General features: G+C 38.0%; 1 protein-coding gene across 1 annotated transcript in view; it reads left to right on the forward strand.

Moving 5' to 3' along the window:
- Positions 1–1,488: 1,488 nt before the first annotated feature.
- The window catches only part of LOC118821269 (lethal(3)malignant brain tumor-like protein 4), a 110,194-nt gene continuing 94,758 nt past the window's right edge, over positions 1,489–16,924 (forward strand). Inside the window, 2 exon segments of the mRNA XM_036589814.1 lie at positions 1,489–1,716; positions 15,958–16,057. The gene's annotated coding sequence lies outside the window, so the exon portion shown is untranslated.

Raw genomic sequence — 16,924 nt, forward strand, 5'->3', positions numbered from 1 at the left:
CTAAAGCCTGAGTGGGCTGATAAATAAATATGATGATCAGTTATTAATCTCAGTGTTACTGAGCTCTGCTAAAGCCTGAGTAGACTGATAAACCAATGTGATGATCAGTTATTAATCTCCGTCTTACTGAGCGCTGCTAAAGCCTGAGTAGACTGAAAAACCAATATGATAATTAGTTACTAATCTCAGTGTCACTGAGCTCTGCTAAAGCCTGAGTAGACTGATAAACCAATGTGACAATCAGTTATTAATTTCAGTGTTACTGAACTCCGGTAAGGCCTGTGTGAAGTCAGTGTGAAGATCAGTTAATAATCTCTTACTGAGTCTTACTGAGCTCAAACAAAGGTTACACATTTTCTGAACTTCACTTAAATGATTTTTCGTGAAACATATTAACGGAATAATTACATTAAGAAAATTACCAACCAATAACAGTGAGGAACAAAGTGAATTACGAAAAACGTTTTTCTCATGCGCCTTACCGAGCTGTACTGTAAATGTATTGTAAATGTATTCTGAATATGTTACCTGTGAAACATATTGCTGAATACATTTAGGACAGTGTATTCAGCCATCACTACTTTTTTTTTCAAAGTAGCTTGCCCAACCCTGTTTATAGCAAACAATATGCATATGTTACATGAACACATACTTATATTAAGGGCACTGTTCTTGCTAAAGTCAGAGAAAACAGCTAAAGGGCATGTTCATTTTAAATCGCTGATTTTGTGATTAATTCCCCCGTCTTTAAATCCCCCACCTGTTCGTGAGCACTAACCTGTTCAGCCTGACACTGAGCGCTGCCTCCAGTAGAGGGCTGAGTGTACGCATGCGCACTGCGGCCCACTGGAGCCTATTTCTACTGTCACCGCGTTGAGGGGCAAAGCGACTGGCACACATCGTGTGGGTAAGGAATTCATAATTTCATACAACCCGACCTACCGCACCTCGCTTTACACCGATAACCGCGCTCACACCGCCGCACAGCGTCGGGTTTTCGAGGGTACGAGAACAGTACTGATGGGAAACGGTGGTGTTTTTCTTCTCCCTCGTCTTTAAACGCGTTTGAGAGAGAGAGAGAGAGCGAGAGAGAGAGAGAGAGAGAGAGATGGCTATCCTCGCTAATCTCTCCTGTTTTTTTCTCTCCTGTTTAAACACGCTAAGACAAAGTGGGATGCCCCCCTTCCCCTCACATGCTGACCCAGTAATACTGAACTGAAAGCACCGCCACGCTCTCAACATTTATCGACAGTGTAATTATATATTCCGAGTGTGTGTTTTTCCCCCTTTACGTTTCTGTCATGGTAAACAGTGAGCAGCTAGCCGTGGAGCTAAGCGAAACTATCATTTTCAGCTCTCGGAAATGTTTCCTTCTCACGTTTTAGGGCGCTCGGTTTGGTAGCTGCTGTTGAGTTTGTCACCGTCATGAACTCTTCCTGATGTTTGACTGTCCTCATGCTGAGGGGGGACTTCAGCCCGACTCAGCTTTTCCCTTAAACGCTTTCGTTTCTTATTTGGCTGTGTTGTGGTTTCAGCTGCTCTTCCCCAGGTGGGTGGAGGGTCCGTTGGCGTTCGTGAATGACATTTAACGCCGTTTTGTTTTGTTGGCGAGTTAAAAGTTTCATGGCGCCGCTGTCGGAGGCTGATAAACAAACGAACACTTCAACATTCAGCCTTATCTTCTAACGACCGAGGGTGAAAAACACTGTAAAAATAGTAAGAATAAACCTTTAACATCCTTCTCATGGGTTAAACTAGTTTTTGGGGTGTTTTTGTTTTTGTTTGTTATTGAATTGTTTAGTAAACGGGGCCCTACATAAGATGTGCTGTAATCTTAGTTAGGACTAGCTATAGGCCTGTCCACAAGAAAGAAAGAAAAAACACGTTTCTTATTGTAAGATAACATACAGATATTGATGGGTGTCGTTATCGGGCTGATATAAGCAGAAAATGCTGTGTTGGATTTGGGAGGGAATACAAGAATGAAACTGGTCAAATCCTGTAACAAATCTGTCCTGAAATAGCAAACAATAACATTGTGTGATGTGGTGGTGTTAGCAGGGGCTGGTAGAGTGGTTTGAATACTTTTAGCCAGATTAGCCTGCTTTCACATGTTCATCTTAGTAGTTTTTGGAAAAGAAATAATGTATACAAATAACAGATCTGTATCAGTATCAGTGGAGGTTTTAATATCGATGTAAGTATTAGAAACGAAAAAGTGGTATAGTGCCATCTCTGCCGTCAGCTAATAAGTGTGATACAGGTAGTTATTCAATTGCAGTGCACCTGTTGTTGAAAATTTCAAAGCAGATGTGTCCAGAGTGGAGTTTTTTTGGGGGAAGCTACAGATTCATCAGATAGTTTCATGAGAAGTGTGTTCCCCCCCCAGAGGAAGAAATACCCGTCTTACAGCCTTATGTGTATAAACAGATGGTCTTTCTTTTCATTGTTAATTTCTGTTTCATTTTTCCGTTTATCGTCAGTCCTGAAGCTGTTTTCTCTGAGATTTCCACAGGGTTTGTGTGTGTTTCTGCTGCAGAGTCGCTGAATACTCAGTTTCATTTAAAGAGCAAACTGTTCCATGATGTTTGAGTGCTTTTATCTTTGGAGTTTCCGCAAGTGAAAAAATGATGGATTCTTTGTAAACGTAGGCTGGCGCATTACACATGGATCCATAAAGACATATGATGTGGGCTGGAGCTGTTTATTTTCATTTTGGTGCCGGGAAGTTGTTCGGTTGCTTCCAGCTCTGCTGCTGCCCTGTAGCACTTCCTGTTCAGTACAGTAGCTCAAGCTGAGCATGAATTTATGGCTTAGCGACAGTTCTGTCGATTACATCTGCAGTTTGTTTTTTTCTTTGTTTGTTTTTGATTGGCTTTAAGCAAACACATTGTTGTGTAACGCCAAGAACTTGAGCCTGATTTGATGTTCTTTAATGAGGTCTTGTTCTGAAAATGATTAGTTTGAGCTGAGATAACAAAGGAAGACATTTCAGATTTGCACAGAAGACCTTGTTTCATCTAGAAGTGTGAAGTTAACTTGAACCTAATTGTGAAAGTGAGACTGTGAGCTGTTTCTTTATAATACTGATAAATTGGCACTCTAAATCGTAGAAATCAGTCAGAGACTTGCAGAATCTGGAGGATTTATAAAGTTTCGTTTTGCTATGGGAACAGTTTTTTAATTATTTGGTAATTTTACTGTCTGTTAATTTTCTCAGTTGCTTAAATCACATTTCCGAAACACAGAACGCACAGCCTCCAAAATGTTTGAAGACCCCCCAAATCCCTTCCCACAAAGTGCAAAGTAAACTGTAGTTAATAAGAACTGCATGATTGGGCAATATTTTGATTACTCATAGTGCTAGGTGATATATGTTGTAGTGTTATTGATAGGCAGGAAAAAATTAGTTAACTGTAAAGTATGTCATTTTCTGAGTGCTTCAAATTGTTTAGAAAAAAAATTCAAAATGCATAAAAAATCTAAATAAATTAAACAAAAATAAAAGATGAAACAAATTAAAATAGTAAATTTTCTTTCTGCAAATGTAGTTTGTGTGTGGTTATCATTTATAGTACTTTCTAAAGATTCCTTTGGTGTAAATATAAGAGAAACAGAGCAAAACCATCCATTCAAAACAAGCTCAGGTTTGAAAGACATTTTTTTAGCATAGAGTAGCAGTGCTCAGGAAGAATGGTTTACATTCACGTTATTTATGAAGACCTAAAAATTCTCTGTGATATATTTGGAAAATATTGTGGTCCAGCGCTGTCTTTTGTAGGTGTTTCTCTTAGCCCCACATTTATGAGTCATTTTAACCATTGAATTACTGGGTGATGTATTGTGGCAAGCTATGATATGAACGAAGAAGTGATCCAATACTTTTTAGAAGGGACCAAAGAATTCATACAGGTGCTTCAAAGGTGCAGCCGTCCATGTATGATGACTCAGAATAGTGTTGTAAGCTTAAAAATAACCTGTAGTTAAATATGTTGTCATGATATTGAGAAATGATCTCAACCTTTAGCCCCAGTTTTAATAATGTTCATGTGGTTTTAAAGTGTAAAATTGAAAGGAGTGGGAAAGCGCATGTCTTTACTTCACTGCATTTCACGATATAAGCACATTAGCAACAGGTAGCAAAGCTCACTAGCTGCATATGAACACATGGACACAATGCAGTGGCCTTTCACCTGAAGATGTCTCTGTGGCCAAAACATGCTGTTTTGCCCTTTCATTTGAGGGCTTTACATTTCAGAAATGCATTGTACCCGTTGAGAAAAGCAAAAACTTGTGTAATGGTGTTCAGGATTTTCTTGACAGGTGGACTTTGTAAGCAGTAAAATATTTTGGATAATGTGCTACAGTTCTTGGGTTTGCATGAGCATTTTTAGAACATTTCATCCTGACCGCGGTGCAGTCACAGGACCACTTGTTATGTTTTGTTTGTGCACTTTGCACTGTTGGAGACATCATGTAATAAATTAATCTTTTGAGAAGATTCAGTGGAATGCCATAGTTGCTATTTAGAAACGCTAATCATGTTTGGACTAATTTTCCTGTAGAAAGCTTAATTTGTCAGGTTGGATCTCAAATCGGCATCATCACATGAGACAACCCAGCATTTTTGAGTCTTGCTGGTTCTGAGGGTGATGCCTTTATGACTGCTTCATTGTGATATTGTGTCTTACCCCATTAGCGTGAAGGTCCTTGGAAAGTCCTTCACTTTACCATCATAGATAGAACTCTTGATTTTTTGCTCCTGATCTAGGCAGAGCTAACCTGCAATACTGAACTAGCCTGAGGTCATGATTCATATCTCCAGCTGTAAATGGGACATTGTGGTTTCTCTGCAAACTTTTTAGTTTCTTTGCTGCTTTGATAGATTTTTATTTATGGTGTAAAAGGATGATTGTGTCACTGGAAGTTTTGTCACTTGTGTGTCAATAGCAGAGGGAGATTCAACAATGTGATATCATTATCGCAGAAAATGGCATTAAACTAGGCTTTTCTGGGAATATTGTGGACTTGAATCACACTTCCATCACTCTTCACCCAAACCCAAAAGCACAGCCTCCAAAATTTTTTTAAACGCTGTTTAAAAGCCCCCCCCCCAACGTCCTTTCACTCAAAGTGCAAAGTAAATTGCAGTCAATAAGAACTGCATGATTAGGCAATATTTTGATTGCTCATACTGCTAGGTGATATATAGTGTCATATGATTATAACAGAATTGGTGTTACATAGTGTTATTGATAGGCAAGAAAAAACTAGTTAACTGTAAAGTATGTAATTTTTTGGCTGCTTTAAATTGTTTTGAAAAAAACTATTCAAAATATGTTGCACCTAAATAAATGAGCGTTCCTGGGAATATTTCTGGGAATATTTGTAGGCTTTGTCAGTACATAAAGAATACTGACAGAATACAGCTTGTTTGACTCTTGATTGGTTGACTCTTATTACCAGCCAGCTTTATGGCCTGCAGTTTTATCAGTATCAGCAAAAATATCACCGATAATTAGCCTGTTTAGCCAAGATTCAACCTCACAATCTCCTAATGATGGGGTGAAACGATTTGGGCCACTGGAGAACCCATGAAGTGTCAGCACCTGTTTAACTGTATGGTGGCAATAGAGGCTGAACTGGTAATTCTGAGTACCATCAGGATTAAAATAACAGAACATGTCAAAAATATTCAAAACAAACCTTTAGTATATTATGAAAAAACAAAACCTTTTTTACCGAAAAGATTGAATGAAAAATAATGGGGGGGAAAGAAAGAGAAACCAAACTGGAACAAGAAAACAAAACCACAACATTCTGAGTAGCTCCTCCCCAAGTGCTGTGATATTTAGATTGTATATATTTATGTTCATAGGACTGTGAGTTTTTGGTGTTTTATTTGAGCTTAAATTGTGTGAAGTTTTAGCCTTTTAAAATTGGTGTCAGCCACAAACCTTGGTCAGGCCCTACTCCCAAGCAGCTACTCTTTCGTCAGGAGATTGCGAGCTTGAATCTTGACAATGATGGAAGTTCAAGAGAGTGTAGATGGATGTAGTGATGTACTGTACATGAAACACTGAATTCTAAAAAAGTCTTTCTACTCATGTTTGTTGTTATCATTTTTGAAAGCTGATGTTACTGTTTTGGTTGTATATTGCATCTGTTCTAACTTTCCAAGCCTCAAAAAATATAAATATTGTGGTACATATCATATATTGGGAAGTATTATGTTTATTTTTGCCATGTTGCCCACTCCTGTTAGTCAGTGCACAATGCACTTCTTTAGCACATTATGTGATGAAGAAATCTTTTGTGGAGATGTGAATCTCTTTTCTGTGAATGTGTGGGAGTGTGTGTTCTTTTCTTGTGGATTCTGTGTGTTAATGTAGATTTCGTGACAGTGTTCCGCTCATGTAACCTGTTTCATTTCAGTGTTTTTTTTTTTCCCCTTTGCTATGTAAGCGCTCTCTCTTGTTCTTGTTCCTATAGCGTATTTTTAACCTTTTTTTTCTGAAGTCTTTGCTGCTTCTCTTCTCAGGGAGTTATACCATAATTCGAACAGCTGTTTATGTGTAAGAAGGTTTGGATGTGCTAGCAGAATGGATGATAGAAAGATGAACAAAGAGCTTTTCATGTGGCAGCATTTCCATTGTTTTAGATTTCAATGGGAGGAAGGCAAATCATAGATTGTGGGGACTGAAATTGTTTGTCTGCAAAAATATCAGCTGTGAATAGAGTTCCTGCTTTGAATTCCTCACATAGCCTTTGAGATTTGAGGTGAGTGTTGTGGTTTATTTCCTCAGAGAGGATTTTCTCCTATAAATGTAGTGGTATTGGCAAACACCTTTACAGCGTCATTCCTTTAGATGATGGGAACACAATTTTACAAGATAAAAGCACATTTCAAGATTTTGTCACTCATGCAAAATGCAGGTTTGTTTGGAAGACTTTAAGTCTTAATTTAGGAATAATGTATTTTTACTACTGGATTATATAGAAATAATAATTCTAATTCCAACAATATACACCATACAAAGTATTTATTAATGGAAACGTCTTTCTGCTAAAACCTAAGGGTGATGAAAGCTGCTGAAAGCTCGTGATGCACCATTACACACCTGTGTTGTACATTTACATATTTACCAATGCAGATACCATTGCCAATATATACACCTTCAGAAAGTGTAAACCTTGGGGCTACATCTCTATGAATTAGCGTTGCTGAGAAATATAATATTTATTTCTGTGTTAAATATTTTAAATGCAGTACTGTTAATAAAATGTAGATATTTTAGTGCAGTTACCACCAGCATCACCTGTGTCATCAAATATCATGTGGCTCTTATCAGTCGTTTTTAGTGTTTGGTTAATGATAGGTGTTAATTGTTTCTAGCACTGGCAGCCAGCGTCTTAATCTACTTATTTAAACGAGAGGTTTTGTCCGCTGTGCCTCTTTGTTTTGTTTATTTGTTTGTCATCATCGGGGCTGTGATTAGCATGCACTGGAGAGAGCTCACCTGTCATATCATGATGCAGCAGTAATTGTTCTGTAATCTGTAAAACTAATGAGCTAAACAAAGAGCCCATACTGCAATTATGAAAATATGATTTAAGCATAAATGGCTCTGGTGAATCTGCTAATGTAAGTTTAGTTGTAGTTTTAATGGATCATTTATCATAGCACTGAGATTAAATGGGAATTCTGATTTTTAAAAAATATCTGCATGGTTCAAACATTGAGATGTAAACAGTCATTAAGAGTTGTTTCATGTGAAATGGTGCATTGTAGAGAAACTTACTGATACTGATTTCTTTACAGTGGTGGTGACAGAAAGCAGAGCCATTTAATTTACTATTCAAAACAGTCAGTGAACCTTCACATATTTCCGTGTGTAATGTTCATGATAAAACAGTTTGAAATCCAAAAAGAAGTTGATATCTCTCCACCATGAATGGATTTAAGAAAATATCAAAAAACAATGTCTCTGCCGTCAGGCAACATATTTGTAACCATTTTGTGTAAAAACTCCGTGAGAAAACTTTTAGAGGCAATAAACACTTCAGGAGTCTGGTTTCTATCACCACAACTGTGAACAGTTCTGACTTGGCAAGTTTCTGTAGAATAGTGCGTTTCACATCAAACCACTCTGAACGACTGTTCACATCTCAAATTTGTGAACTTTGTGTTCAAATCTGTGAATTTCCCTTTTAAGTCAGCATTTTCTGCCAGCCCTCTCTCTCTCTATCTCTCTCTCCCCCTCTTTCTTTTTCTCCCTGTCATGCTCTCTCTCTTTCTCTTTCTGTCTCTTCCCTCTCCCTCTCTTTCTTCCTCTCTCTCGCCCCCTCCTCTCTCTCTCTCTCTCTCTCTCTCTCTCTCTCTCTCTCTCTCTCTCTCTTTTTCTCCCCCTCTCTTTCTTTTTCTCATGCTCTCCCTCTCTTTCTCTTTCTGTCTCTTCCCTCTCCCTCTCTTTCTTCCTCTCTCTCTCTTCCTCTCTCTCTCTCTCTCTCTCTCTCTCTCTCTCTCTCTCTCTCTCTCCCACTCTCTCTCCCCCCCTTCCCCTCATCTCTCTCTCTCCCGTGGATGAGTGTGTACATTTCCACCGCCAGTCAATATTACTGTGTTTGAAAGCATAGCTGCTATTAGTTGGCTTTTTGATCCTGTTTTTCTCTTGCTAGTGAAGAATCCGAGAAGGAGCTCTTTTATTTGACCTCTTAAAGACTTTTGGAATGGTCAAGCCTTTAGGCCCTGTCCTTGCCTTGAAGAACTTGTATGCTGAGATTAAAGAGAGTAGTTTGCTTCCGTCTGAGCTTATCCCTGATGTAAGGGAGGGAGGATATCCTTCCTGTACATTTAATCACACAGCCCTGCAGGATGGCACAGCAGCACTGGTCAGCAGTCCAAGAGCTGTTGAACCTGCTGCTCTATAGAAGCGTGGATTCTCTCGGGTTGCGCGTGAGAAGGTTATCGAACTCTGTTCCAGGTGCTGGTATTTGAAAACCGAAATCATTATTTAGAGTATGCATTTTGTTGCATTGCGAGAAGTCAAGGAGAAAATATGATGTAAAAAAGAAGTCAAGGCAGCACGTTTTCTTTCTTTTTTTCTTTCTTTTTTCTAACTGTGGTCATGCTGTAGCCTTTCGCACATGTAATGCTTTCCCTCACAAAACATAAACAGGATTTAAATGATCACGGTGTGGTTACATCAAAATGAATAAAAACGTAAACCTAACATGCCACAGTAACAGTAGAGGAAAGATACAGTAAGAATAGACTGTCAACTTATTAAACCTATAATAAAAAACACTAAACCATACCAAGAACTACCAAATCATAGCAAGAACAGTTAGCTTACATGTAAACTCGTGTTTATTTTCTCTGGTTCATGCAGGCTTCTGTGTGGTGTTATCACACTACATGCAGTGGTGAAACGGGTTATTATAGAAAGCAGCCTCTCAGAATTTGTGGATTTTTTTTTTTTTTGTTTCAGAAAATGTGCTTACACAGTGTGCTGGTGGCACAGGAAAGCGGCACGACAAAGCACCTTTTTATGTAATACAACACTGTATTTTACGTGATCACACAAGCGTAGGTTCAGTTAATTATGTCTTTGTATTCTCAATTCATATATGCTCTTTATATTATCATCAGACCAAATACATCCACTACCGACTGGGGGAAGGTTTAATTGCAGTGAGAAAATTATTCTATGTTGCATTGACATCACCCAAAGTCATAAATTGGGTGATTGGGAAGCCATATGAATTGACCTTGTTTGTAATATGGAAAGCAGCTATTCCATTTCAGATTTATTTATGTTATTGAGCACTTAATCTCTACTTCTGTCCTCCATTAAAATGTCAGCTATAGCCGATCACAGACATGCATGCACACACCGCATTAGGTCAGTAATTTGAGCGAAATATCAGGTGTTCTTTATCCCATACCAGTAATCTGTATGAAGCACAGATGTTTGGAGATCTCTCATGTAATCTGAGTCTCAGGGGAATAGGGCTTTTGTAAGCATCTTTTGGTGCTCTTGCCAGGCCTTGGCCAGCAGCAGCCAGAGCCTGGTTTAGAGCCCTGACCCACTGCCAAACAGGTAGATTCATATGAGCCTATACTTGACTACACCTGCTGTTCCATGAATAAAGTGTTCCTTGTCCATGAAGTACTGGAACACTTTTAGATGTTAAACAGTCTCCTGTTTCATGTTCATCTGCTGGTCAAGCCTGGCTTTTTTTCAGTAATCAATCAAAGTTCAAAGTTTTTGATCCACCTGTGATGTTATTGATCTTCCAGTGCAGGTTTGAGGGAGTTGCTGATCCTCTCGAAAAAGGTGTTAGGCAGAGCAACTTCTAGATGACATGAAAAATAATTTGTAGATCAAGCCTCGAAGAAGTAATGAGTCCACTGCACACACAGATGCTTCATCCTTATGGCCTGTGGAGTGCATGAGTTATCAGTGAAAGATAAAGGCGGACTACAGTGTATCTTCCGCTCAGCCCACGGTGTGTTTAACTGCCTATTGTTTTGTCTGCTCATTTATCTTGACAAAATGGCTGTTCTGTGGAACCTTTTTTTTTTTTCTTTCTAACGTTCGTAACCAGTGAGCCAACATCAGTTTGAGTTGTTCTATGAGCAGATTATGTTTTTCAGTAGACTCTTTACCAGCAGAATAGAGACCTCCTACTTCTCTTGCCATGAGTTATTCTAATTCAGGTGACCATTCATTCATTCATTCATTCATTCATTCAAAAGAAGACATGTGAGCTACATTTTCAGTAGGATGTAACGATTCCCAGAATTCACAGTTCAGGTTTAATGTAATATAATAGTGGTGTCTCCATACAGCACTTTTTTTCAGTGCAGTGAAAATGAGTGGCTAAACATATGACTTATCTTAATGTTTGTACATCAACATCATAGAAGTACAGTATTTGAAACAAAAGCTGCGCTTTATAGTGTCCTCATCTACCACTCTAGCTACAAGCTAATATGTTAGTCCCAAGTTTACACACTAGACACAAGCTGACATGTAAGTCATGTTACAATAATACAATAAAATACAATATGAATTAATTGATAGTTAATTCTGACTAATTGCAATACACTATATACACAGGAAGGCAATATGGCTTCTGTTGTTTCGTTCCATCTTAAGGAGAACCCGTTTGGAGCACAGACAAAACTATAAACAACGTTAATGCCATAGGAACAGCATGGTGAAATGTACAACATGCAGAGCGGAGGTGGCGTTTTACAGCAACGTGACAATGATGCACAAAGGAAAAGTGGAATGTCTCGTGGAATAGAGGAACATTTCAGTGGTTATGTACAGTCTAGTAAAATAAATGCCATACTGAGGTAGAAGTTCAATAGTGAAATGGCTCCAGAGTAACGTCGTCTAGCCTTCCTGGCCAGGACGACAAAAAATCTCTTTTAAGATGCTTTCAGGACAATATTTCAGGTGATATTGCAAAAAAGTAATATCTCGATTATTTTCAAATTTATTAATGATTCTCGAATCTGTTTTGGGGGGGGTTCTTGCATAATGCCATTGAAAAAAGACACAGTTTCTTTTTCGCACTTTAATTTGAAAGACTGCAGAAGTGCAAAAAAAGTAACAGCACCACCTATAATTACTAAACTGTGCAAACAGTGGTTACTTTTAAATATCCCTTCAAGGGACTCAAACTGTCCAAGCAGAACTAAATTTGTAATTAAAAAAATCACAATAATTAAAACATAAAAGAACCATCTTGATTTAGTGATATTTTTTAAAAAATAGCAAGCAGCTTCCTTAAAGCTCACAAGCAACTCTCACTTTAAATAATGTGCAAGCATGACCTCCTTACTTTAAGAAAAGTGCAAGTTACTTGAAAGGAACACAAGCCTACCTACTGTTTCAGGCTTAAGAGATGCCCTCTGACAGGTAACAATGTTCCCAGTTGCACTGAAAACTCGCTCATTTTCATTGCATTGTTTTGCTCATTGCTCCCATTCCACTGGGTGTTTGCGTCGTAAGTGCTGGAACAGATACGTCGTACTGCTACATTTGGTTGCACCTGTCTTTCGACACGACTTACACTTTACATGAATTTGTTCAACATCTGACTTCTCAAATCCGAACCAGTTCCGCACCACTGAACTGATTTTTGCGTCCTTTCTTTGGTACGAGCTCCCTCCTCTGCGAAGCGCCGCCTGCCTCATTCTGTGTTTGTGTGTGTGTTTCTACCACGCGCGGCTGAGGTCAGCACACAGACCTGTGAGAGGCGGCATTTTTTATTTAAGATGCGTTTTTCGTACGTCTTGAAAATTGTAATAGTTTTTGTTGGTATTTTAATTAAAGTACAAGCAATGTAAACTTCAATGTAAACAATCTCGATTGACACATTTCTAACATCGTGTGAAAACGTTAATTCGAATTAACCAAATTAATCTTGAAAATCGTCCAGCACTAATGTAAAGGTGTTTTAATTTGTTTTATTAGCTGTTTGAAAATTTTAGTAAATGATAGAAAAATAATAATTTCTTGAATTCAAACATTGTTTCGATTCAGCAACTATTTCAACCGGGAAATAAGTTTAACAATAACGTAAACAAAAGCAGTTTAATATTTGGAATGATGATTTTTCAAATCCAGGCTTCTGGCCATTATTTAAAGGTATTTCTCTCTGAAATAGGAGTGTAATAATGGATTATTATTAACATTGAAAAAAAAAAATGATTCATGGATGTGAATATGAAAGTGATGGTAAGTTACAGCTCTAAAATAAATGTATATATTTTAGCACAGTGGCATAAATATTCTGATCTTCAAGAATACAGTAAATGTTTCATTTAATACTGACTTGAATTATCAGTTAAATCTAAGCATCAGTCTCATATCTGCATGCTGCCGATATGATTCTGATATCATTGTGCATCCTTAGATTCTGAGCAAAAGCTCACCAGGCAGTATGATTCTCATGATTTTTGTGTTTGTTGCTTGTAATGGCATCGTAATTAACATGATAGAATGGCAAATTAATCAAATTCACAGCTGAGGCTTGTTATCTTTTTATTCTTGTTTTTTTTATTCTTGTTAGCCCCTTGTATTCTTCTCAGCTCCATAGTCATTGACAGCCATTTGTCATGTTGTATCAGTGGTTGTCGCATCTTATTGGCCTCTTGGCAGCCATTAGCTTGATTAAAGGAGAACATGCTCATATATGAGGACTGCTTTGCAAATGGTTAACAGTTCCTTACCTTAAATCCTTTCAGGTCATTGAATAAATGAGATTGATATTTCAAACAAACAGTGTCCATTGTACAGTCGTACCTACACAATTTGAGCACTGTGTAGAACAAAATAAGGCTGTTACAGCTGGTCCGTTATGTTTAATATCTTGATGGATGTCTAGTGAGCATGTTTGAACTGTAATGGAGTTTATCTGGATCCACAGAGAGAGTTCTAGCACTTCAGAGCATGATGTGCTGTAAAAAATGGGTTGTCAGTTCAGCCTAAAAAAAGTGTTTTGTATGGTAAGTTTATTCAGCTCAAATAAATAGTTCGAAGTTTGCAAACAGTGCAAAGCAAAATAAATAGGTTCAATTATCAAAGGCAATATTTCACATCAATTTAAATCTCAAAAAGACTTCAAATCAACATCAGCTCTCTCTTACTTTTAAGAATGTAAAGAAGGAAAACAACATAGTGAATGTGATATGATATGAGTGTTTATTGACAATATATTCTCTCTTTCTGTCTCTCTCTGTCTCTTTTTCTGAGACGGACCTCAAATGTAATCGCTACAGTTTGCTTGTTTCATTACACATTATCTTAACATGTCAAACTACATTTTAAGACGCTGTATGGCTGGCTGGCTGAACTGCAGCAAAAAAAGTTATCATCCAACATTGCCATACATCACTGGCTCCGTACCTTATTGGATATCTTCTATCTAGAACTATCATCTGCAAAAATTAACAGTGCAGCCCCTAGAACTCTTTATACATGGATTCACAGAATCACTTAACTGTATGGAGTGTTCAGGTTGTGAATGGTGTAGCTCAATTCATGTGTTCTCTGATTGGTTTCTGTTGTCCCATGTGGGTTTGGGTTGGGGTTGAAATGTTGCTGTTTAGCTTTTCTTTGAATGTAAAATAAATTAAAAAAAAGAATTACAAAAGAGCCTACGGATGCACCAATATGGGAATTCTTTGCCAGTGCCAAAATCCGATTTTTTTTTCATATACCTGTCTGCCGATGCTGATACTGTGGTTGATATATACACATTTATAAAATGAAGAAAAGGGCCCTGACACGATGATGCCAATATGGTATGATATCATCATGCATATACTTTAAAGCACTTAAAAGTAATAATATAGATTATAATCTAATAAATATAACATAGAAATTCATTGAAATTCTTACAACTCTGACATCAACAACACATGACATTTTAAGCAAGTAACTGTTAGCTGTTAATTACAGATTAATAACTGTTGACCCTTGTAATAACATTTTCTATCCTAGTGCTTCTCATATGAATGTGTGGACTTAAACAACAAACCACTCACCAAACAGCCTGTCCGACTCTCTCCCTTCACCGCATATCTACATGGATATCCAATCATGTTAGAACAGATGTTGCGCATCAGAAGCAGCGTGTGCTCGGTCGTTTTACAGTCCGAGTGCTACTGTGAGTCCTGTGAGAAGTAGCAATCCTTTCTCAGCAGTTCAGGGCAGAGGTTCCCAAACACCAGGCTGTGACTCATTTGGTGCCGGTCCACAAAAATGCTGCAATGAAGTGGGGGGAGTTAGCAGCCTAACTGCTAAACTCCACTATTTATAATGTAATTGATGCTGTTGTAGTACTTTTAATTTAATATGTAATTCTTGCTGTTGAAATGTTCGTAAACAAATTTTATGTCATTTTGTCATTATTGTCGTATCTGTCTGCTTTACATCTCTGTATGGCCTTGTGCATGCATGTACTGTAGATTGCTGCTGGCTGCTTTTAGTTAGTGGCTAACGTAAATGAAGAAATAAACAATGAAGAAACTGCCAACATTAACAAACTTGCTAAAGGTACTTCGAACATGGAAAATATCTGTCCTTGGCAAGAGTAAAAACAATCCCACCAAAAACAAAGCATCTTGTAATCGAAAATACGTTAACAGATACATGCAATACCGATTCTTTGCCACCGAGGATGTTGCTGTTGCAAATGTTTGTGGTATATAAGGAGAAGCTAGCGAATAAAGCTATGAAACTGTCCAATTCCTTCTTCATTTGGAGGCAAAACATTCTGTGGCAACAGCAAAACATAGGCTAAACACATCTGCAGTACCCTCCCCTCCTTCTGTCAAATGTTAAAAAGGGTAGGGAACCCCAGTGTTAGAGTAACTACACCCTAAGACCTTTTTTCATTAATAGCTGAAATGGATTATTGTGTAGTAATAGTAGTAGTAGTAATAATAATAATAATAATAATAATAATAATATACACCAGCCTTGCTTGAAATGTGAACACATCTTTCCAAACTGTAAAAATATCATTTTTATCGTGGTCAGCTCCACCTCTGAAGTGCCCCTCTAGTTCAACTGTGCTATAGGCGCAGATGATGTGTCTTTGCATTAATGTACAATGACACGTCACCGTATGCAAATCAGTCAGCCAGTGTGGAATTATGGTTATTCGCAGACAGATTCTGATCAATGCTGTACATACTTGGAGACTTGACTCTTTTAACTGTGTTAATAAAGTGCTGGAGGTCAAGCACATCTCTAACAATCTCTCTTGCTCTCTTTAGGTGCTGGCATCTGTGTAGCGCTACACAAATTACCAACACTTGTACATTAGGCTAACAGCAGGATTAAGAGGATCTTCATGTAGGATCTATTTATTCAGCCCAAGTGCTTGGAATGGCTTAGGAGAATGTTGTTTCTTTTGCTTTGATACCAGGCCTTGGAGCGATTCAGCGAGGACGTAGAATGTGATTGGAATGGAAGCTGGAGGACTGATTCCCTGATAGGGTGCTTTGGGTGAGTGCAAACACCAAACGGTGAGTCACTTACAGCTGCCGTTGATATTGGTGTAATTGTGCTGTACTCAACATGCCATACATTTTAATACTGACCAAATGCTGTTTCTCTGAGTCACAGTGTTTCAGTTTTTTTCAGACCCTCTTCTTTGCTGCTTTTTCTCACTTTTTTTTCCTCTCCTGTGCCAGTGTGCTTGAGACTAGATTTGGCATGAACAGAAATTGATGCTTACTACATGAGGTATCACGTTTCGTGCAGGAGGCTGTTATACGGGTCTTGCGGCTGAGCTGGGAAAAGCTTTCCTTTGTGCAAAAATACACCTACATACATTTTACAGTGCAAAAGATTTAGTTTTAGAAGCCTGTACCTTCTGGTGTGGTTTGCACAACTGGCAGATCTAGACAGACGTTTTTAACTGCTTATAGGCTTTTTTAAATTCTAGAGGTTTCTATAGGCATCCTGCTTTATAGGCACTGGAGTCTTAAGGTGTATAAAATGAATAGTAGCTTGTTGGCTTTTGAGAAAGCATGCATGAAGAACAGTGCAGTGATGTGTGTCTTGCTAAGCCAAGTAATCCAAATTCAAGAGACCTTCTGGGATTCTGTGCTCCTCCTAGACTTCTCATTTAATTTCTGTTTCATGAAACCAGAGTCAGAAACTTTTATGTTCTGGTTTTAAAACGTATCTTTTAGATCTAACATTTAAAGTGGTTTCCTTTCTTATATATTGGTTGTGTGAACTAATCAGTTAAACAGATTGAATTATTTTTGCTAAATGTTAAGTGGCATCTGTTCTACATTCTTAAAGATGGTTCTTCAAGGGTTCTTTAGTGAAGACAATGGTTCTCTATAGAACCATGAATACTTAAAGAACCATTTGGATGCTTA

The sequence above is a fragment of the Colossoma macropomum genome, unplaced genomic scaffold (assembly GCF_904425465.1).
Source record: "Colossoma macropomum unplaced genomic scaffold, Colossoma_macropomum, whole genome shotgun sequence".
Lineage (NCBI taxonomy): Eukaryota > Metazoa > Chordata > Actinopteri > Characiformes > Serrasalmidae > Colossoma > Colossoma macropomum.